Raw genomic sequence first — 17,623 nt, forward strand, 5'->3', positions numbered from 1 at the left:
TTAACTCAACTAAATAAACCTGAATACAGAGAAAGATTCTGTTCTACAACTTTGCTCCTGAATAGCTATTGAACAAGTTGACTAGCATAGACAATGGCATTGTTATTGAAAATGAATTTCATAGTTATGCACACATCTACTTATTAAATATATGCGCCATTTCTCTACTGTAAAGTCTGTACAAAGCAGCTTATAAGACAAAGATTTTTGTTGTTCCTTTGTTCAGTCATTTCTAGTTCTTCTTGACTCAATGGACATCACATTGCCAGCATCATTTTTCAGCAACTGTTATTTGAATAACATTGTAAGCTCATGATACTTTTTTTGTATAACTTAAATAAATAAGATAGCATTCTGCTTTCTCAATTTTGAATTATTTAGTTGCTTCATTTTTAGTCAGCTATTTTATAATCAAACAAATTCTTCAATGTGCAGATTAGGTGGCCTAATATGCTCACAGTTTTAAGGCCTAATCCACAATTTGTTGTGGTGTACATAGTGAAAAAGCCTTTGTATAAGAACAGTGAAGCAAAAATAGAAGTCTTTTTGGAACTTCCTTGACTTTACTATTATCCATTGGATGTTAGTAATATGATCCTGCATGCCATTTCTGAATGTATCTGCTGTATCTGGCAATTTTCATTCTATGTATTGCTGAAGTCTCAGTTGCAAAATCTTGAGCATTATCTCACTAGCATGGGACACAAATGTAATTGTTCAATAATCTGAGTGTTCTTTAGTACTGTCCTATATGGTACTGGAATACCAAATATCAAAGTCCTTTAGTGTTTTCCCTACCTGCTTACAAGGTCCATAATACATTTTCATTGCCTTTGTAAGATTCAAGCAGTTTTGCTAGCCCTTAGCTAACTCCTGAACATTCTTAGTAATATTTTCTATAGCTCATTTAATCAGAGACATCATTCTGGATTTAAATCAGCTATGTCATAAGCAACAGTGCTATTCATATGCGCCCACTGATATTTTCCAATGGCACACTGGACACCTTTGGCTCAGACTGGGGAGAGGCATTTTCCAATATCATGTTGACATTGTCCTAGTTGTAAGTGTCTGTTTTGTTTTCATGGCAGATTACTGGAGTGGGTTGCCATTTCTTCTCCAGAAAATTGATTTTAGTTTGAACCCTCATTCATGCCCTGCCTATTAGGATAACCCTTCTGGAAGTATACACTTACAGTCGTATAGCTCATATCATTATAGGGATGGGCAATCCCATTCACTACTACAAGACAATAATCTATTAAAGGGAAGATCAAACATATTATTAAATAAATATACATTAAGGAAAATGCAAAATTTAAGTTAAAACATAATTTAACCCACCAGTTAAAATCCATCTTAGCAAACAGTTTAGAACCCCAAAGCTTTTCTGAGTAACATATCTTTGCCTTACAAATAGAAAATCATGAGAATGAGTCTAACTGGGCCCTAACTTGCCTATGAGCTGAATGTGCTTTCATTTTTGGGATATAAATGCCTCTTTTTGAAATAAGATACAAGATATGATAACATAACCCACCTAAGAAAGATTATAAATTTGGTTTGATAAAGAATCAACCAAAATTTATGGTTGCTAGGAACACTACATCTAAGTCAGAGGCACTATGCTGGAGACATTGGGACCAAATAAGAAATAAATGCCTGTTTACAAGCTTCCTTTAAAATTAGCACTGTACTTTAAAAAAATCTATATACTGATATATGTTTCTATGCACCAATTAAATTCCATGTAATGTGCATGAAAAGTAGCCTTTATTTTATTTTAAGTACATGGCACATATTTGCTAAAAGACCTGTGACTACCAGGTGATTCCACAAAGTGTTAACAGTATATAGACAAGAGCTGGGATGGTACCACATGTTTTGTAGAATACCATGTGTATGTGTATAAATATAGTGATACTGTATAATTTGTGCAATATCCTCATGTAATTTGTGTAATTGTAAAATGATCCTGAGAAGAGCTAGATGAAAACTGAGTGCAGAACTAGATTTATATTCACCACCAATACGATTTATAATTTAGCCACGTTACAGTTAAAAATATCAGCTTTGGGAATTTAAAATGTACTAAATGTATAATCATGGAAATAAACCATTTTGTAACTTTTAATAATAGCAAACAAATGGGATACATCTAGCCTGGTAAGAAATAATAACTCAATATTTTTTAATTTACTAGAAATATTAATCTTAATGTTTAATTCATTTCATCCCAAACTGTCCAGTAATGTACTGCTTTAATTGATTTCTTAAGGTCTGACCCATATTAAAGGGTTTTGTTTAATGTACAAGTTAACCTTAAATCAGATATATGATCAGTCACTTTTAATTAGTTTACATGTCCAAGTTTAGCTTAAAAATAAAATATATTATATATATCTCAGTCCAAATTTGGTTATGCTGAATTATAGACCAATTTATTAAACTTACTACTTGGAATTATTTGCCTTTGTAAATACTTTGCATTAGTCAGCAGATGGCATTCAGTGTTCACCAACTATTTAATCATTTAACTGGAGGCATATGTTTGACTGAAAGAGACACATTATTTCCTCATTTGCAACATGGTGTTAATTTGTGAACTATTTAGTGATAATCAGTATAGGTTATATTTCATCCCCACTCAGTTTGTTTAACAGATTTAATTTAGTACACAATAGTGTAAAAGGCAGGTGATGGTGCTTTTAATAGACTTTAAAAGTGTGGAAGCTTATGGAAGGTCACACATTGATTATTTGGCAGGAAGCTGAATTGATTGCAGGAAGTATATTAGATAAATTTCAGCAGGGCCCTGAGCAGAAGGGCAGACTGGCACTTCCGGTAAGCATGACTACAAACAGCCAAATACTCACCTCGTAATCCATTTGATGTAGTTAACCTGCATTGAATGTGAAGTAGAAATGCCACATTTCTTGTCATAAAGCACTGATAATCAGCATAGATTGCCCTTTCAATACTTCTGGGTAGAAAAAATTCCTTTCTGAACATATTATTTTCTGTCACATTTCACATCTATATTCCTCTCCATCTGTTGAAATGGCATAGTGCCTGATTTAAGGATGTTACATTGGCTTCAGTAGGGCTGAAATGCCAATTAAAGCAGGAGTTGAAAAGCACAAGAGTAGAAAGCTTCATTTTATCTGAAACAAGATGCTAAAATGAAAGCTGTATGCTATAATTCATAAAATAATTATGATTCAGGAACTTTTTGAATAAAAGGAACTTTTACTCACCTTTCCTCTCCTAGTGAAATTTTCATACCAGAGTTGTTATTGATTAATATTAACACAAAGTTTTTAAGTGTCTGTATAGATGTTTTCTTATTATTCTATAGAAAATAATGTATGCCTTGTACCCAAATGTACCTATTTTTAAAGCCTTTGGTTCAAAGTATAATGCCCTAAAGTGGCTTGCCACTGTTACATCTTATAACTAATGCTTGTTTTAAAAAGAAATAAATGAAAGAACTAGTAAACCTTAAAACAAATAGTAAAAAACTCCAAAAAATACATTATTGAAAAGTGTAATGCTTTCAGTTGGTTCTGCATGTCTAGTAAGGCTGAAGATTTATTTATTCATTTATTGCTCACATGTATATGGCCACCCATCTCACACAGGATGACACTGGGCGGCCTACAACAGATGTTGAAAGATGTTCGATAATCAAAGTGACATTACCAAGAAGACCTCTGTTCAACCTCCCAACGGTATCTCACATGGAAACTGAAGATCAATTTATGTCAGCTAATTTCTTTTTCTTAAAGAAATGAACAATGGGATATAGACATGTTTTTCTAAAGTGTATGTCATGAGTAAGGATGGCGAGCAGGGGGCTCTCACCCAGACTGTCAAGCGCATGCGTAGCACTGAGGAACTGTTCAGCCATTCAAAGAGACACAGATCGGGACCGCCTTAACCTTTGGGGTTTATATGGCTGGGTTTTCCCACGCTTTCTCAGTTTGTTAGGATTCTTGTTAAGTACTACTAATAAATATTAGAGACCAAGTCCTCGCCTCAGTGTGTTTCCTGGTAATCAGGACAGTGTATTTGACACAGAAATCTTTTAAGGTTTGCATTTCTTGAATGGAATCCCTCAAGTATGCAAATAACATTGAACAGTTTTTCAGAACTTTTCTTCCACAAGTGTTCTTTCTAAAAAAAATGATGAAATACCTGCATATCTTTAATTGCTCTATGCTTGTAATTACCAAATGATTTATTGTTAAACAAATTTATTGTTAAATAAATATTGAACTTCATGCCTCAGTACATATAAGATTTTTTTTATTACACGAGGAAGTCTATGAATTTTGTTTGCCCCTGAATAGAAATTAGTATACCTGCAAGCCATCCAATATTTGTTTAGACTGTTTGGTTCTCATAGCTGTATAAAGCCATAACTTAGAGCATCTAGCAAATACTGTAATCAGTTATTTTCATTAATGTATTTTGTAGCTCTAAGAAAATAACGTATAGAGAACCTGTTTGGTCTAGTGGTTAAGACAACCGGCTAGAAACTAGGAAACACTATGCATCCCACCTTAGGCATGAAACCAGCTATGTGACCTTGGGCCAGTCTCTCTCTCTCAGCCCTAGAAAGAAGGCAATGGCAAATTTTTTCTTCCAAAAATCTTGCCAAGAAAACTGCAGGGGCTCATCTAGGAGTCAAGACTGACTTGCAGGCACAAAACAAACAAAAATAAAATAATGTAACTGAAAAAGGGGGACAAAAGAAGTTAAAAAGTGTGCTAGAGCCAAACTATTTTCAGTTGATTTCTGCATGTTCAATTTTTTTTAAAAAAAATACTTATACTCCTTGACACTGAAAATTTGTACTGTTTTCTTTTTATCCTTATATATTCTATTTTACCTCTTTTACTTGTATCTGACTGCTGGCCTTATGGCTGTTATAAAGGTTGGATTTGATTTGATTTGATGCAAGTACTGCATTGTGTGCTTCGTCCTCCCTCCTCCTTTCCCCCAGACACCTATACTCAGTATTTTCTGTGTATGACAGAGAGATTGCAGCATTTTCTGTAACAAGTGTAGAAACAGAAGAAAAGCCCTCAAGCTTGTGAAGTACTTCAGAAGACTATGATGGGCTTCAAAGCCCCCCAGAACCATTTCTCTACTTCAAAACAAACATCTGCTTTGCTGTGTGAATCTGCTTCAACTGGTGATCCAATCAAAGCTTAATTAATCAAAGTAACCCTTTGAAGCTTGGACCAGTTCTAAAATCTATATTGCTGAATAGATGGGTGGGATGCTTAAACTTTAACTTTATTGCCTGTGAATTTAACTTTAATCATTACTTCTTATGGGAAGCATAGGTAGCAATACATCCTGTGTTAAATGTTTTTGCTGTATCCCATGCCAGTGATGAAACTGCATTCCCGTTAATTTTAAAACATTCTAGAATCTCTTGTTTTATCAGCTCAATAAAATTGCTGTTATTCAACAAAGATACAAATTCCATCTGAAAAATGAATGTTAATTATCGTCAAATGAGGCTATTCACAGGAAATACAATCTGAAATCATTCTAACATTTTTCATATGTCTTAACTTTAGATCCAAAGGAATGAAGTATCAGGATACTTCAGTCTATATGCAGAAGAAAGGAAAGAATATTTAAATTGGTGAGGAGAATGCCAGCTATCCACCGTAAAGTACATGAATATAATACTGTAAAATATTTTTAAAAATCAAGAGTATAATGGTAAGAGTTTAATCACGTTTTTAAGTTTTCAGAACAGGGATATTTGTGCAGGACCCAAAAGAGTTAAGATAACAGCTGCAACTGCAGAATTGAAGCTCTGCCCCTTTTTATGTGTGTTACACATGACACATGTGAAAAGGGGTGGGGCTTTAATCATGCAGTCACAGTCACCATCTTGATACATACACTGTTACATCCCTGTTTCAGAACATCATGAGTTTTATAAAGAACCAGTGGTTAAGGCATCAGGCTAGAAACCAGGAGATCATGAGTTCTGGTTCTGCCTTAGGCATGAAGCCAGCTGAGTGACCTTGGGCCAGTCACTTTCTCTCAGCCCTAGGAAGGAGGCAATGGAAAACCACTTCTGAAAAACCTTGCCAAGAAAACTGCAGCGACTTGTACAGGCAGTCTCTGAGAATTGGACACGACTGAATGGATTAAAAAAAAAAGATTGTATCTAGTACAGCATGTTTTCTTTATTGTTAGAAGAATTGTAGAGCTATTGTAATTCATAATTGTTGATACCCCCCAGGAATTAATTTATCCTTAAACTGCTCAACTTGTTGCCCTTTACTATGTCTTTGCTACTAAAAAGTATTGGTATGGATATGAAGTGCTTTCAACTGGGATTAAACAGATATATGGAGGATAACATACTACTTTCAGCAACAGAAGCACTATGCATCCCAGTTCCAGCTGTTGGGTATTTCAGGCAGGGAAATTATATCTGCTTCATGTCCTGCTTATCTTGTACGCTTGTTATAGGCACCCAGATGCCCTTGTAAGAAGATCTGCTTGGACTCTATGGGAACAGAAAGCTAAACCAATTAGGCCTTTGAACCAATCTAGCCTGGCATGATTTTAATTAAAACAAGGTGATATTATGCAAGCTGGAACATAATTTCAAAATATTAGTAACTTATAGCAACAGAAATTATAGTATTTGGTTGCCAAATATCATGTGTTTAGGCATTAAACTTGTTTTGTATTTCCATGGGAGCCAGATGGCCACTGGTTTTAAGAACAACCACATAAAAACTGGTTTATGAAGAGATTTTACAGAAAAATTCTTATCTTTAATAACTCTTTGCTGGAAACAAAGAGGCAGTTACAACCTATAGGTTTACTAGTTGTAACCTTTCTCCATCCTATTAATGCTTCCCAAGAGAGGCTCTGCAGTACTACTGCCAAGTAAACCAGTCTGCAGATGACAAATCATTCTGCTGATGAAAAGGCAATTAGACACCTGGAGAGAAGCATTGCCAAATGACAGATCTACAGTTAATGATAACAATCATGATAATGATAATAATAACAGATAGAAAACAACCCAGAGACACAGCACATAAGGCATATAATTTCTGAACAAAATTATGAGATCCAAGATGACAGAGCAAGAAACCCTCTATTAGAATAGCCTTTTTGGTTTTTTGCCAAACCAAAAATGTAAGTGAAAGTGGCCAAAATGGAAAGAACTGAAAAAACAAAAACAAAGCAGTCATAGTTCAGATTTTTTGTTGACAAATATTAGCATTCTTGAACACAAAAACTCCAAAATAAGATTATAAGGTGACATTGCTGAATTACAAACAGTCAAGAAACTATCTATGACTTGAATTTGGATAATAATTTTTTTTTATCACACTACATCTGTTAAGTAGTTTACCAATGCCAGGATATTTCTATTATGACCACCTCTTTGTAACTGTTTACTATTAATAATTTAATTATCATGTCTGTACTTTCTCCCTTCATTGATATAGCAGACTGGACCCTGCTCCTTGCAAGCTGATACCATAATAAATTTGTTTTTCTTAAAGGTACCATAAATCTGTTTATGTTGCAAAAACCTAACAAGTTTAATTTCTAGTGATTTTCAGTGATGCTTTTTAAAATCTTAAGCTGTCTTACAAAAGCAGGTTTTTTTCATATGTAGAAGATAAGTAAGGATGCCCTCAAGTTGAGCTCCATTCCTGATGACTATATGAATATGAGTTTTTTGGTGGCAACAGCAGAGAAGTAGTTTATTATTCTCTTCTTCCAAGATATTTTTGCTAAACTTTTCAAATGTACTCCACAATGCTGGGATTTTCTATGGTCTCCTTTCCGGCACTAGCTAGATGTGACGAGTCAGGAAAAGAAGGGGCTGGTGGGGAAGATACACAATCTCTTTCTCTCTGCCCATGCAGAGCCAGTCAGGAGTAGTGGCAACAGTTACAGAGGCTGCAGAGAGAGGGTCCCAGAGGGCCTCAACAGTTGTAGTGGGGTGCAAGGCAGTACTGGCCAAAGAGCAATTGCTGAATAGTGATGGAAGCTCTAGCAGCAAAGGCCTGGATTGCTTACCTGATGAGAGATGGCTGCAGCAGCCTGGCAACCCAAGAGAAGGAGATAAGACACAAGTCAGCCTGAAAGGGTGCCAGAGGCAAGTGAAGGAGGGCCTTGAAGGTAAATTTGATGCCCAGAAAAGACCACAGAAAAAGCATGTATGCCAGTGGGAGGTTAGACAATGCCACAGCAACCCCCTTCAGAAGGAGATGGGCAGCCAAAAGCCCACAGGGAAGCTGGCAGGAGCTAAAGGCAAGTGTCACAGAATCCCTTCTCTGCTGCCTGCAGTACTGACAAATGGGACCAGCCAGAGAAGGTATCAATCAAGTGACTAGAAGACGTTTGTGGAGATGGGAGAGGGAGTATTAGGCATGAGGATTTAGAAACTGTACTAGATAAATAGAGGACTGAGAAATGGAAAATTGAATGTAAGATATAAGAAATATAGCTACAGAGTAGAATTAATAATCTTAGAAGTACAATGAAACTATAAAAATAAGTAACACAATACATACTGAAGGTCAGCATAAAGAAATAAGTAAAAGCAAAAATAGGTAGAAAAGGAGGCATTAGGAATAAACAATAGAATAGATTTCAAGGGTAAAAAGTATAAGGCATATGAAGAGAAAATAAGTATATAAAACAAGAATATAGGAGTACAGTGCAGAAAAAATAATAAAAGACAATAGAGAACAAAAGGCAGAAATAGTATAATAGATGAGAAAGTACATCACTGTTTGATGTAAAGCAATTTATTTTCCTTTTGCAATAAAAAATCTTCTTAAGGAGAGTTTGCCTCGGTCTGTACCATCTCCAGATCTATGACAGTCAGCTGGAGTTCTTTGGAATATGTTTAATTCAAAGTTTATTACCATGACTCATAAAGATCAATTCATGTAATAATTTCAGATATTGAACTCTGCTTTGGACGTAGTCTCCTCCCTATCTGGTGCTATTGCTCATTGCCTTCCTAGGAAAGGTATTGACGTTACTCGCTTCAGTCAATGAAAGGCTAACCACTAGGCACATTGGCAGATCAAGATTGACAAGCAGATCTTGAAAAGAATTGAAGAAATCAACAAAGACTTTTTGGCACTTCTAAGTCGTATTGTGAGAATTCCTGCTCTGTAACTGCAAGAGTAGATTTGCATTTGAATGTACAGAACATACTGACAACAGGGTGGAGTAAATGATTGCTTCTGCATTTGGATGATTTGTTGTGGGATCCAAAGTGTGTTTGAATGCACAACTATAGCAGAAGTGCACAATGAGAATTAGATGCATGTGCTGTGTGTGGGAGGATGGGCTGTACCCTGATTGCAGGCAGCTGTGATTGCGTTCCTCCCCTTTAGTCAGAATGGTGGGGAGAAATGGTGGGAGAAAAATGAAAAACAAAACGCTAAAAGATATGTTGAAAAAATATGCAGGCCAAGAACCCAGATACTGGGACACCTGGTTGCCATTTCTTTTGTTTGCATATAGAGAAGTACCGCAAGCTTCCACAGGTTTTAGTCCATTTGAATTATTGTATGGAAGGCAGCCTAGAGGAATTTTGGATGTGATCAAGGAAGGATGGAGCGAAAGGATTGAAGGGCCTAAGAATATAATTGAATATATCCTAGTACAGATGGATAAATTAAAAACATTAGGAAAGATAGTTCAGGAACATATGGCAAGGGCCAAAGAGAAACAGAAAACACTCTATGACAGAGGTTTAAAGGGAAAACAGTTTAGAATAGGGGATCAGGTACTCCTATTATTACCAAGTAGGGAAAGTAAATTATTAGCAAAATAGCAGGGTCAAGATGAATGACAAGATGAATGGGACCAGTGACAAGATGAATGGGACCAGTAAACTATGAAATCACCATGGAAAATGGAAAGAAAAAAATATACCATGCCAACCTATTGTGCAAGGAGCATGAGAGAACAGACTCTTTGGCATTGCTGGTTTTAAAGGAAAGACATCCTGAATTAGTGGATCAAGCACGGGATGTCATCTTACAGCCATCATCTGGGAAGATGGACATAAATGTAGACCTAACAAAAAGTTAACAGGAAGAGTTGAACAAAGTTCAACATTGACTAAGAGACAATGTTCACCACCAACCGGGGTTGACAGATAAACATCGAATAGATACAGGAAACACCGGCCTATTTGGCAACGACCTTGTAGGGTACCGGAAAAGTAGAAGGAGCTGTTGAAAATGGAAATTGATAAGATTCTGGAAATGGATATTATTGAGCCATCTGAAAGTAACTGTTCTTTGCCAGTGGTCTTAGTGCCAAAGCCAAATGGAGACAAGGTTCTGTGTAGACTAGAGAAAACTGAATAAGGAAACCAGATTTGATAACTATGCGATGCCTCGAGTAGACGATCTCCTGGATGGATTAGATGGTGCCAAGTATCTAACCTTGGACCTGACAAAGGGATATTGGCAAATTCTGTTGGACAACCAATCCAAGGAAAAAACAGCATTTGCCATACCGCATGGACTGTTTCAATTCAAACATATGCCATTTGGGTTGCATGGAGTGCCTGCAACCTTCCAAAGGCTAATGAATCAACTATTGCCAGAAGAGACAAGTGGTGTGCAGCTTACTTGGATGACATCCTCATTTATGGTAAATCATGGAAGGAACATCTTGATCATATATGACTAGTATTAGATAGTTTAAAGGAGGCTGGTCGGCATATAAATCCCAAAAAATGTCATTTAGGTTTTCAGGAAATCTGCTATTTGGGCTTTATCATTGGAAAAGGAAAAGTTAAACTGGAACAGGGAAAGGTGGAAACTGTGAAAAAAGTAGAACCTCCAAAAACTAAGAAGGATGTAAGATCATTCCTGGGGTTGGCTGGATATTATCAACTCTTTATACCCCATTTTTCTATGTTGGCACAACCTCTGACTGACCTTATGAAAAGACAGAGCCTGCCAAAATAAGATGGACAGAAGAATGCCAGGAGGCATTCAAAAAAATAAAACAAGCCTTATGTGAAAAACCAGTATTGCACAGTCCAGACTTTAACCACACATTTGAATTACACGTGGATGCTTCTAATGTGGGATTGGGTGCTGTACTTGTGCAAAACTATGATGGAGTGGCCCATCCTATCAGTTATATCTCTAAAAAAGCTACTCTCTCGACAACAAAAATATAGTACAATCGAAAAGGAAGTGTATGCCATCAAATGGGCTATCGAAGCATTCCGAATGTATCTATGGGGTAGAGAGTTTACAGTGGTCACTGACCACCAACTTCTGAAGTGGCTCCAGCAAATGAAGGACAGAAATCCAAGACTGACCCGGTGGTATCTCTCCTTGTAGCCTTAAACATTTAATATTACCCCTAAAGCAGAACAACAGAACTGGGTTGCGGACTTCCTCTCAAGATTTGGGGAGGATACCTAACTCGCCCTCACCTCCTAAGCATAGAAGAAGAGAAAAGAAAAGAAAAAAACAAAATAAAATTTGTTGTTTTTCTTTATATGAAGGAGGGGGGGGTATGTGGGAGGACGGGCTGTACCCTGCTTGCAGGCAGCTGGGAATGTGTTCCTCCCCTTTACTCCTAAATCATCTCAGCGTCAGAATGGCATGGAGATTGTTAAAAAGCCCTGTGTTTGGAACAGCTGAGTGGGGGGTGATGTGGTGGGTGCGTAGGAGAGAAGCAGACAACAGGAGAAAGCGAGGGAGAGTGCAGCAGTAAAGGTTTGTAAAAATGCCAGGAGCAAGTGAGACTTTGTCCTTTTAAAGGAGCCTTGTATCCTGGAGATAGTAGTAGTGTTCAATAGTTATAGTAATAGCGTGGTATAGTGACAGTCATAGCTTAGTAACCTACATGTATTAGTTAGAATAGACATCGTTTACCGTAGCGATAGTGATAGAAATATAGGTTAGTTGGAAATTGTATAAATTGGTCACCTGGGTAGAAAGAGCACTTTTATACTGTAACTAGTGGTTTTCTAAGTAAAATAACCCCCAACAGAAAAGAGGAAAACAAAAAGTCTTCATGCGCAGTGTCTCATTGGGAATGTCTTGGTGAGTCTGAGTAAACAACCCTTGGGTATCAAACGAACCTGTGACACTATGCATGTTGATAAGCATTGCAACCATCCTAATGCTGGTATCAGTTGTTGCAGAATGGATCCAGTGATCACCGCTGGAAAAACTTTTTTCTTTACTTGCTGGTATCTGCTACAGCTTGAACTTGGAATAATTATTCTACAACTTGCTTCCTGAGAAAGCTTCTCCATAGAAAGCACAGTATTTATTAGTAGTCCCATGAATATATGGCTGTGATAATGGTGGAAGAACTAATAATCTGCCATTGGTAAAGAAACATTACCAACATTCATTCTAGTATTTCAGAGGTTGTGGATATAATTCCATTTTGCATGACTAAAATACTGGCTCTGGCACTGTAGTTAGCTCATAATTCCAGCCTGAGCAGAAGAACAAAAGTCAAGAAATATAAAGACATGAAAAGGAATCCCTACTGCAACTGTTTTTTATCCTAAGAATGTTACAGTCTGCTTATTGCATATCTATATTTTGTTTTGTTTCATGCTAAGACAGTCTTCTTTGATTTGTATACAGTGGAAATGAATCTCAAGTTCATAGCAGAAATATAATGTATCTGGATGTACAGTATTTGGTCAGGCCATAAGGTGAAATGTATCTCTGTACTCTATTCCATAATTATGGGAGATTGGAGGTTGGCATTTCAAGGCAGATTAATCACTGTTTAGGGTATAGGAAAGGATGGAGGCATTTGGTTCTGATTTGTCTTTAGTTTCAGCAGTAGCCAGGAATTATCGGAGAAAAAAGACTATCTGGGCCTGTTCCTCTGCTGTTTTGTGTGGTAACTGATCTCAACACTATATATAACATGTGTTTGTAGTAACGTTAATAATCTCACTCTATATAATTTAATCTCATGCTTTATTCCTCTTACTGGATACATCAATGCATTATTCATCATCAAGTGGACATTTGTTTTGTTTTTGCATTGCTTCCTAATACTTAAATTATGATGTAATGGTTTGATTAGGACTGCTGGTAGGAAATGAGATGCAGATATACAGATGTTTCTGTGGGAATACAGCAGAATTCTCATATCATCCATCCTGAAGAAAGCTACATTTCTTTATTCATATGTTCTATGACTTCACAGTATCCTGTTCTCAAACTAATGTGAGGTCAATTCAGAGATTAATCACCAGGATACAGAATTCTCCAGTTGTTTCATGAATATTTTTTCAATTCTCCCGTAAAATGATTTATTTTGAATTTTTTCTGCAGATACCAATTATAGTAGTTCTCACTACACTGGGACATTTGAAAATAAATCTTTGACAAAAGGAGAGCGAAGGGTTTTATCAGAGTAACAATTCCACGCTTAAAATGAATGTGGAAATTGGGTGCAAGCCTATAGCTGCTAAAAATTCAATTCATGGAAATAGATGACTCTGTTATCTCTCATGAATGTCTCAGTATAATTTGCTTTTAACCATATATTTCTTTTAGTCATCTCTTTATAATAAGTATAAAAGAAATATAATGCAATTAGCAGAGAACTTGATCAAAACTAATTTCTTGAGTTTTCTCAAGACATCTTGAATCAAAGTGAAAAATGCCAAGAATAGTATTTTAAAAAAATGTGACTTAGGAAGAATACTTCTCTGTGTGTGTGTGCGCTCACACACACACACACACATGCACACACAAAACATTAATCATCTATGAAATATATACATATGACACTGAAGTCAGTTATAGTCAAAACTCTGGACTGTTTTTTATTTAAAAAATCCTATTATAATGTATATTATTCTCTCTCTCTCTCTCTCTCATAAGCAGCCCATGGTAGTTTGGGAGTCAGATGGCCTCTTAAATATATAAACAAACAGACAAACAAACACAAAAATATAAATATAACAAATACATAGAAACTAGAAGTCTTTTACCTTCTTTTTTTCCTTCTCACATGTAATATTTTTTGTATCCATTTTATTCCAGTTGCAAAATATTTAAATTAAGGGTATGCATTAAGAACACAATCCTGTTGGGGCCTGAATTTCTGAAAACAGTATGATTTAAATCTAAGAGCAGCTGTATGGTCTGTCCAGGATTGAAGTCTGAAGGGACGTTCATGCTTCCCTAACCAGCGTAAGAAAACAAGTAGGTGTATTGTTAAAAACCTGTTTACAGACATAGGAAATTATTTTGAAAAGTTCTGAAGCCTGCCTGATTTCAGATGTTTTGAGTTAGAACTTTAATAAACAATAAAAATAAATATTTTGGATTTTGGCAGAATTAAATAACCCTGAGCTTCTACTTCCGTGGGGAAACATTTCAAACAGATACACTGGGGGTTGGGAGTTGGCAAAAAGAATCTTTATAAGTTGGAGGCATACAATTATTACTTTTCTCATATACTTTGGCTGGTGTTGTCAGTGGAAGTGGATATCCTACATCTCAGTAAAAATGTGATTACAAAAGCTTAAGGGGAAAAGAGACAAAACATAGTTTTATTTTTAAAAAATGCATTTTGAAAGCATGAAAATCAGACTCCTGGTTCCAGTTTCATGAATTCAGGTCTTGTCATGGAACACTTGATGACGGAGTCACAGAATTGGTCAAAAGCAGCTCACTTTAAATTAGGGATTTAGATTTTGGATGTATCTAATACATATTCCACTGTATATTTTTATAGACACTTCTGGCAAAAGTTGAAAAAGAAAAGTCTGCATTAAAAGTAATAATATAAATATGTAGCTGTTATTTAACATAACACTTGTGGCATAGTATTTTCACAAAATACTTTACCTTTCTTTAAAAACTATACCTTTAATGTGGATATTTGATTTAAAAAAGTTCTTTCATGTGTTATAAAGAAAAAATGCTCATGATGGCAGTAGAATTCTTATGTGTACAAAATATTCTTTGTTCGTTTCATTTATAGTCACATGTCTAGTTGTGCAAATGTAATAAATTCTCTCATCCAAAATGTCTTCTTTGGGAATTTGCTGACTGAAATTAAAGGATGACACACATTTTTATAGAGGAGATATAGGAATAATGGTAAGAACTATATTTTTGTTATTAGGATGAAAAAGAGGTTCTAGCAGTTTGTGTTTTTTAATGCAAAACAAGGACCTCTCAAAATGAAGTTTTAGTTTATGAAATAGTCATTCCACTGGCAGATGCATTTTTTTTCAAATGAGCTTTTAGTATTTAAGGAAATTTGTTTGATAAGATAGGCTTTCATCTATTTGTATCTGTGTGACAGAAAAAAAAATGTTAGAATTACCTTGTCAGCTATTTATTGATGCTTAACTCTATTTTATCTTTAATATTTTTAACCAATACAAACATTTGGTTTGACAAAATTTTGTCTATCTCATGAACACTGTGACAAAAATCTATCTCTATATATCTATCTACATCGAACATTTATTTATTTATTTCAGATTTGAACAAACATCTGTAGCAGTGACTTTTAAAAAGAAATGCCATAAATGTGTCAGAATATTTTCAGTTACTGTACAACTTCTCTGTGCCCATATTTGTTTGTGCAAGTTCCAGCATTAACATGGAACAGGGTTATAAAGTGTAGTAAGGTTGACTGCCTGGTGCCATACTGGACTGGGTGGCTGTTTACAATACTTTCTATACATTATGCTGAAAGAAGCACTGAGTAAGCTTCAGCAAGACTAATAGTATTTGTGTATGTGTATAGAGAAGCTGTAGGGAGATGAGGCAAAGGCTGTTTGTCCTTGTACTACAGATTGTTAGGGCAATGATACATGCTGTTCAGAGGCAACCAGTAGCACCTCAAGTAGTATAGTGTGAATCTAGAAGCTTCCAGATGTGGGAGAATAAGATGTCTAAACATTTTCCATCTACTCAATAAGAAATAATGGGTTAGGATTATATAATTGTATAATTCAGACTGAGTTTCATCCCTCTATCTTCAGCTACTTTAAAAATTAAATTATTTTGTCCACATACAATATTTACAACATGGGCTGACTTCATGCAATGTTTTTAACCCTAATTCCAACTTCTGGGTTCAGACAGCTTACTATGCCTATTACTATGCCTTTCTCATAAACTGACATGATGATCTAATTCCCATGGCATGCTAAGACTATGGATGGATCCCCTCAACATTCTGAACCTCAAACTACCCGATGTAGTTCACCTAATATGTTGTGCATATCCAATTCTGGATAAAGGTTGCTGAGTATAGGGTCTTTTTAAAAATAATCTATATGGGATTCTACAGATAACAGTGGAATCCTATGCAAACGTATCAGTAATCCTAACTAAACATAATGGTGTTTTAATGACATACCCAAGACTGAACCACAGGAGACTGGAACAATTAAAATAATGCTTCTCCATCATTCTTCTTTCTGACACGTATACTGTAACTGCTTTTTCTGCTTTAACTCTACGTGTCCACTTGGGTCAGAAGTCTTGGGTGATCATGAGAGAATTTTACCAACAGAGATCTCCAACCAGGAACTGTAGTTCAGTAAGACATTGCAGATAATAACAGTTTCTTAGGTGTTCAGCTTGAGCCTCGTGTGGTGCAGAGCGGTAGGTGGCAGCATTGCAACCGAAACTCTTCTCACGACCCAAGTTCGATCCCAGTGGAAGCTGGATTCTCTCTGGGTAGCCGGCTTTGGTCGACTCAGCCTTCCACCCTTCCAAGGTGGGTAAAATGAGTACCAGCTTGCTGGGGAAGGTGATGACTGGGGAAGGTAATGGCAAACCACCCCACTCTATAGTCTGCCAAGAAAATGTCACGAAAGCGGTGTCCCCCCAAAGGGTCAGACATGACTCGGTGCTTGCACAGGGGACCTATAACCTTTCACAGGTGTTCATCTAAAAGAACCCTCTACAGAATTGCATTTTTGCAGCAGGAAGCTCTATAGTTCGTGCCCCATTAGTTATGATGGAACTGAGAGGAAAAAAAAACTTTTGCTGATTTTTAGAGAGATAAAAGAAGACAGAGAACAAGGAAGAATCACAGAAAAGCATCATTTACTTCTCCAAGGAAGCTTAGTGTGCTTATACAGCCATCCTAACAGCAGCAAGGCCTTTGTCTGTTTTATAGTCAGATCCTCCAGATGTCCATGTAAGGGAAATCTCTGCTTGGCTTAGCCTATTGTCTTTTGATAGAAATAGCATAGGTGACCAAGTCAATCATTTACTGGAATTAAATTGCCAGTTTTTTGAATGGAACAGTGAAGGAGAAGAGAATTTTAGATTTTCTATGCTAATTTTTCTGCTGAGATATCTGCATACAACTCATTTTACACTCAATTGTTTTGTTCTCCTAACAGCTGTGTTTGCACACCTGCCTTCTCCCATGGTTTAATTGAATTTTGTCCTCTGTTGGATCAATGTATGTTGTGCACAATATTTTAGGGAATATTGCATTTGCTTTACTAAGCAAACAGTTTTAATTCTCATCTCCTTTCAGAGATGCTTACATTAGGAGTTTATTTTGAAACTTGACATATATAATTATCTGATTTTCC

At 36.1% G+C, this 17,623-nt stretch overlaps 1 protein-coding gene across 1 annotated transcript in view; it reads left to right on the forward strand.

Annotated features, from left to right (window-relative positions):
• Positions 1-16,016, forward strand: part of PDK3 (pyruvate dehydrogenase kinase 3) — a 674,093-nt gene extending 658,077 nt beyond the window's left edge. The window contains exon 12 of the transcript XR_010068065.1: positions 16,000-16,016. The gene's annotated coding sequence lies outside the window, so the exon portion shown is untranslated. The remainder of the gene's footprint in view (positions 1-15,999) is intronic.
• The last annotated feature ends 1,607 nt before the right edge of the window (positions 16,017-17,623 follow it).

Source organism: Candoia aspera, chromosome 5, assembly GCF_035149785.1.
Source record: "Candoia aspera isolate rCanAsp1 chromosome 5, rCanAsp1.hap2, whole genome shotgun sequence".
NCBI lineage: Eukaryota > Metazoa > Chordata > Lepidosauria > Squamata > Boidae > Candoia > Candoia aspera.